Source organism: Pollachius pollachius (assembly GCF_949987615.1).
Source record: "Pollachius pollachius genome assembly, chromosome: 17".
NCBI classification, from domain to species: Eukaryota; Metazoa; Chordata; class Actinopteri; order Gadiformes; family Gadidae; genus Pollachius; species Pollachius pollachius.
Genome location: NC_136950.1, coordinates 18,453,815 through 18,460,749, shown reverse-complemented (window position 1 = coordinate 18,460,749; position 6,935 = coordinate 18,453,815).

The window sequence follows — 6,935 nt, the reverse complement described above, 5'->3', positions numbered from 1 at the left end:
AGACTTTTAATACGTTAACGCTGTTCATTAGGTTTGTCTTCCAAGCGAGGTCTTCCATAAAACTCACGTTGACTAAAGGTTACAGGAATGTTGTGTGGTCAGGAAATAGTGCTAACTTTATTTTCTTTTTAAAATCAACGTTTTTGTAAGTTCACTTTTTTGAAGTTAAACGGTTTGTTAAGACCCCAGGATATATTTGTTAAAGTTCTCTCTGTCCTGATGGAAGCCTGCCAATATTTCTGTTCAGCTCCCCCCCCCCCCCCCCCCCCCCCCCCCCGCGATGTACGCACGCTTTGAAACTGGCCAGTTGACCAACCATTTCCTCTCACATAACTGTATCTTTGCTTTGTCCAAACCAAGTTAATGCCTACGAAATGCTGGATTCTAGTGGTGCAACGGTTCACGGGTTACCCGTGATCCGTACGGATCAACCCCCACGGTTCGGGACGCAAGTGATCCGCGGATCGGCTGATAAAAAAAAAAAGTTGTGCGTTCACGTGATCATCGCATGTTTAAAGGACAATTCCGGTATTTACAACATCATCAAGTAGCGTAGCGAAATACAGTTTCTGTCATGTTTTATTTTGCGTTCCGTAAATCCCATTGAAACGGAAACCGGAAGCGGAAATGTTTATGTTTGGTTGTAGTCTTTTCGCTTGGCTCTCCGTATCAACAGTAGGGCTAGAACCGAGCGAAGAGACTACAACCAACCCCCCTTGCAATGAGCAATGAGTCTTCCAACAGAAATCAACGGATTTACAAAATGCCAAATAAAATACGACAGAAACTGTATTTCGCTACCATACTTGATGAAAAAAAAGATGAGGATGTCTGCATTGCCTGGGGAGAGTGTAGACTCTAAACTCTCCCCAGGCAATGCAGACATCCTGAATTTAATTCAGGATTATTTACTATCGATGTTAAAAGAAGGAATAATGCCTTAGGTTGCAATTCTTTTAAATATTGACTATGTTTAAAGGAAATAGGATTATTGCCTAATTTTTCACTTTATTTAGTTTTTACACATTTGAAGAATTATTTAAAGTCACATTTGTCTTGTTATCTTTTTTATTGTTGTTGATCCGAAAATGATCCGACCCGTGACTCAAAAACCGTGACACGATCCGAACCGTGAGTTTTGTGATCCGTTGCACCCCTACTGGATTCGTTAGTTTGTTGGCACAGGGCAGTTCGTATGGGCTTACTTGTGTTTGACAGAACAAAGAAGCAGCTATAAGAGTGGCTGAGCACTCGATTATTAGAATGGACGTCAATGACCGGTCAACTGCCAGATTTCAGACTGCACACACCCAGGGAGAAGGGGATGAGTTGAACAGAAATCATGGCTGATTCACATCTCGACAGACGATGTTAACAATCAACTTTCGCCAAATCATCAAAAGTTCTTGAAGGAAACACTTTTATCATGTTCGTTCAGTTTTGTTTTATTTCATGAAGAATGCTATCCCGATGGATATCATGTCTTTGGCAGACGGAGACAGGAAGCTGTCATTATTGCACTACCAGGGATTTTCCTGTTGGATAAAGAAAGGCAGGTTTTTTGAGCGAAACTGGTTTTAGCACTTCAGAAATTATGGTTTGTTTGCCAGTTGAAGGGTAGGACTTAGGCCATAGTTCTCTGTGGATTTTTTATTTTATTATTTTATCATCAGAAATGGCTTAATCTTAGGAATCAATACATATTCTTGGGAGAAGTCGATCCTGGCTTAGGATGGCCGTTTAAAACAGTCTAAAATAAGTAAATAACCGATAACTTCTAAAGCCAACTGTATTTTCTCAAAGAGGAGGAAACCAGTTTGAAGGTTCCTGTGTGAGTCTGACAGACCAGTATGTCCTGGTCAGATCACACTGAGACTGACTCACAGTCAGAGGCAGGGCTGAGCTATTTATTTAACGTCTACTAATTTATTTATTTCTAAAGAAAAAAACAACAGAAATTTAAGAAACTATTGAAGAATTCTATTTTCTTTATTTTCCTCGCTGTTGAAGAATATCCACGTTGGTCTTCCAGAGACAACAAGTATTTGTACAGTACAACAAGTACAGACACCGCCATTTAATAATAATAACATGTAGTTCTATCACTGAATCAGTGTGTGTGTGTTCATCTAGAAGGATTTCTTTGCAGACCTCTAATCATAGGCAAAATTGCACTTTTTTGTACTCATTGTTTACTCGTGATAACATCGTTCGTGTGTGCTGATAACTTAGCTCCTGGTGTGGGTTCGGATGCGTTGTTCGCTGGTTTTCCTGGTGCCATGCGTCTAAATCCCCAAAGTGTGATGATGGTTGTAAGGAAATAAGACCGAGCTGCTTATCTGTTATCCTTTTTTATTTAACGTAACAATGTCCTGCCATCCTGGCTCTGGCCCCTCCAGCTCTATGGTGGACGGACCAGTCCCAAAATCTTCTAAAATCTTCTTTTACACTAAACATATCGGGCGTTAGCTCCCTGCCCACTGCCAAGCCAAGAGGAGAAACTCACTCTGATACGTCCATGTTGACTCCCGCCCAAAAACTAACGTACGAGTTGAACCGGACGTGTGTCTGAAGCGCGCTGTGCTTCCGTGTTCCCCGACTGGTGATGACCTCACCGTGTCCGTCTCTTCAGTAGGATTGATCTTTGACGATATGTGATCGGCGGTGACATCAGTCCAGGATTCCAGTAATGCTAGGCCCAGCTCTTCCTTTATAATCTGGGTTTAGCAGACAAGATTATCTGGCATTATGTGTCTTGAGGAAAACGATAAAGGACTGAATTATCTTGTCAGGTCACACATTTTAAACGAGGGTTTAAAGGCGCTTAGACGAAGGGATTAGCATTAGCGGTAGCGCTGGAGGAGGTCCGCGGTTTGTTTACTACGGGGGCCCCGATGGGTCAGACAGCTGAGTGTGTATATACTGTAAACGTGTGTGTTGTTGCTGTGTTGTTTGTTGGACTGTACATTCCATTTCTAGGAGTAATATATTTGTTTCTTAACCGTTGGCCGCGTCGCGTCCGTGTAGTTGAGATGACCTTGAAGTTCACGCAGAGGACAGTCGTAGCAGTCTCCACGTTCTCCCGTCGCCGACGCATGACGCTTTAACATTTGAGTCGTTTCTACTGTGTTTAACACTTGCATCGTACTTTAGACAGTATAACAGTATTTTCAGTATGTTGGATCCATTCCCCGAGGTACCCTTAGACTTTCTGCTGACTGCCATTGTAACCATGTACTTAAAGAGGGAAAATAAAAGGCATTTTGTTTGCATGAAATCCACCTTGTTTTGTCTTTCTTACAACTCCCTCGGCCAATCCCATCCAAGATGGCGGCAGGTGTCTCGAACAGTTGGCTCAGTGCAACACTCAGTCATACTGCTCCTACATAATTACGATTTCTAACCGGCCCGTCAATCTAATGACAGGCTCTCCACAGGCAGAACAAGACGTCAAGGCATCGGCCAAAACCTCCCGGCCAAAAAAAACCCAACCGCCCACCCCCTCCAGCAGGACCCAAGAGGGACTTCTGTTGTTTACCCAGATGGGACTGACATCCAAATGGGCCTTCTTCATCACATGTACACTCAGTTGGACCCACGCGTGTGCGTGTGTTTGTGTGTGTGTTTAGGGGCTGATGGGTGTGTGTTTGTGTGTGTGTGTGTGGGGGGGGGACACGAGCCTGCCAGAGCAGAACAAGAAGCCCCCCCCACAGGGTCAGCTGTGGGTCTTAAGAGGTCCGCTCACCCGTGACTTAACGCCGGGCGCCTTTGTCCGCGGGGCTGTTGGTTTACAACCTCATTCAGCCTGTCGGCCCCCACAGACCGGAGGGAGCCCAGGAGCCAAGGGCTGACCCTTATGTTGGGGGACACACGCGCGCACCCACACACACACACACACACACACACACACACACTAACACGCCCACACACTTAATCAGTGGTTCTCAACAAGTGGGTCGCAGAGCGTATGCCAAACCATCATCTTTAAAGAAGCCCATTAATAAATGAATGCTTGATGTTCATTTATCTTTCATTGGTTCAACGCGGTGGAGTTCACTGAGTTCCCAAATGGTGCAGCTTTCTGTTCCCTCGACGTGTTAAACACTGCCAGAAGGCGTCGTTGACAACTGCAATATTGGTGAAGACGTGTTGGTTTCTGGGCGGTGGCTTGATGATTGATGAGGGTCCAGAGACCAGTGAGACCAGTGCGCTGGATCAATGTGTCCTTCATCGCTCTGGTCCCCAGTAGGACCAGTGCTTTTGTTCTAAGATGACCCCCACTCAGGGGTGAAGGGGGGTCTGTGGCTCTGGGCCTTCTGATTGGTGCTCAGCTCCTCTCCTTATGCTGTGCCACTTAAACGAGCCATTGTTTCGGATTATCGATGCGCCGCTCAAACCTCCACGCAGAAGTGGTTCCACGCAAGCGAACCCAGCCAAGCTCTGAGTCTCTCAATCGAGACCTCAGATTACAATTTCTCCCTCTTCATGTAAAATGAATCATGATCATTTAGCGTTTCAGCGCGTTCAACTTCTTCAATCTATTCCATTTCATTGGCGCATACGTAGATACCTCTAAATAATCAGCAGTGCCAGTGACGCGTAGGGGTTTGTTTGCTTGTGTGTGTGTGTGTGTGCGTGTGTCTGTGAGGATGCGTGTGTGTTTGCGAGCGCGCGTGGGTGTGTCTTTGTGAGCACTTGTGTATGTGTTTGCGCAAACAAAAGTGTGTGCGTGCTTGTGAGTGCACGTGTGTGTGACTGTGAGCACATGTGTGCGTGTGTTTGTGAAAACATGTTTGTGTGTGTGCTTGCGAGTGCATGCATGCGCGTGTACCTGTGAGCACATGCGTTTGTGCGTGTGTGTGTGTGTGTGTCTGTGAGTGTGTGTGTGGCTCTACCTTGTCCGTCGTCGATTAAGAGCAGCACATCAAACAGCGCTGAGAGCTGCTCCTCCCCTTAGCAGGCAGAAGCGTGCACACGCACCCACACACACACCCTGTTCTTTGTGTGTGCCAGACAGCAGATGGCAGCCTATTGGAGGACAGGGGAGTCATCTGGCAGGCACCCTGTTACCCCTCACCCGCCCTCCCCCCCTCGAAACACCCAGGCCAACAGCAGGGACAGAACACAGTTTGGGCGGGAAACTCCACAGCCCCCAGTGTGTGTGTGTGTGTGTGTGTGTGTGTGTGTGTGAGTGTGTTTATGTGTGTGTGGTTGTCCAGGGGCCAAGGGAGGATATGAGGTGTTTGTGTGTGTGTATGTGTGTGTTTGCATGTGTGTCCATGTGTGTGTGTGTGTACAGGGGCCGAGCAAGGGTATGAAGTGTTTGTGTGTACATGTGTGCGTCTGTGTCAATGAGTGTGTGTGTACAGGGGCCAAGGGAGGGAAGGAGGTGTTTGTGTGTGGGTACTTGTGTGTGTGTGTGTGCATGCTTGTGTGTGTGTGTGTGTGTTTGTGTTTGTGTGTGTGTGTGTGCTTGTGTGTGCGTGTCTTTCAGCTTGGGTCCTGCCCCTCTTAAATAGGTCAATGTGTCCACTTGCGTGCGTTGGTGATCTCTGATGTGTGACCAGGAATAGAATAATCACAAGTATGTTTTAATTAGTGCGTAATCCCATGAAAATAATAATAATCTTCATATTTAAGTTACCTTAGAAGGAGCCCTTTTATCTACAGACAACGTTCAGAACGTCCATGATGCCCACGCTGTAGCAGAGTAGAGACTGCTGAGTCATGAGAACCGTGCAGAGTCAGTGTGTTCACAATAACACCCACAGGCTGGGTTCACCTGTCCCCTTACCTGTCCCCTCACCTGTCCCCTTACCTGTCCTCTCACATGTCCTCTCACCTGTCCCCTTACCTGTCCTCTCACCTGTCCTCTCAGCTGTCTCCTTACCTGTCCTCTCACCTGTCCCCTTACCTGTCCTCTCACCTGTCTCATTACCTGTCCTCTCACCTGTCCTCTCACCTGTCCTCTTACCTGTCCTCTCACCTTTCCTCTCACCTGTCCTCTCACCGTTCTCCTTACCTGTCCCCTTACCTGCCATACAGGTGAGATGAGTACAGACAGGTGTCAGGCACGGGAGGCACACCTGACATTGTTATGCACACACACAAACACACACACACACACATACACACACACAATAGTCCTTCCTGAATTATTGAGGTCCTGGCCACTCCACCTCGGGCTGCTGGCCGCTGCTGGGAGGATGTGTTAACCGGAGAAGACCTTCCCAGGCTCCCTTTGTCCTCAGAGTGAAGGCATCACAATGCACCGCTGAATGGATCCGGGACGCCACCTCCAGAATGAAGAACAGCCAACAGGTGGAGCCAACAGGTGGAGCCAACAGGTGGAGCCGGTGGCGTCAACTCACCGCACGCAGAGGGTGAGGGGTGGGGGTCTACTCACCTAGCGGAGGGGTGAGGGTTGAGGGGTGAGGGGGGGTGGATGTCCACTCACCTAGCAGAGGGGAGAGGGGTTAGGGGTGAGGGGGTGAAGGATGAGGGGGAGGGGAGTCGCCTGAGGGGTTCAACATTCAACAGCAGATGACTTGAAGATCAACGTTATAATGTATTACTATAGGTCTCTTTCTAACATGACGGGAAGCCTGCAGTCTCTCCATGAATCAAAGACAGACATTGACCACCACTGCCTGTAACAGCTGCCCTCTTTCCATCCCGGGCCCCTAGACAGAGGCCCCCAGAGAGCCACCTTCACATCAGGGGGTACAGCCGGGCCCCTAGCCAGCTATGAGGTCCGGACCTCGGTAATTCTCTTTAGACAACCCGAACCAACACAATCAGAAACATGTCCTTTACTGTCTTTGTTCATCATTATATGGAGGTGAGTTTACCCAAGACGTTCTGGTAAAACCAGAAAAAAAGTGTGTGTGTACGCAGGCGTCCACACGTGGATCCTGTTGGACTTGAATCAACTT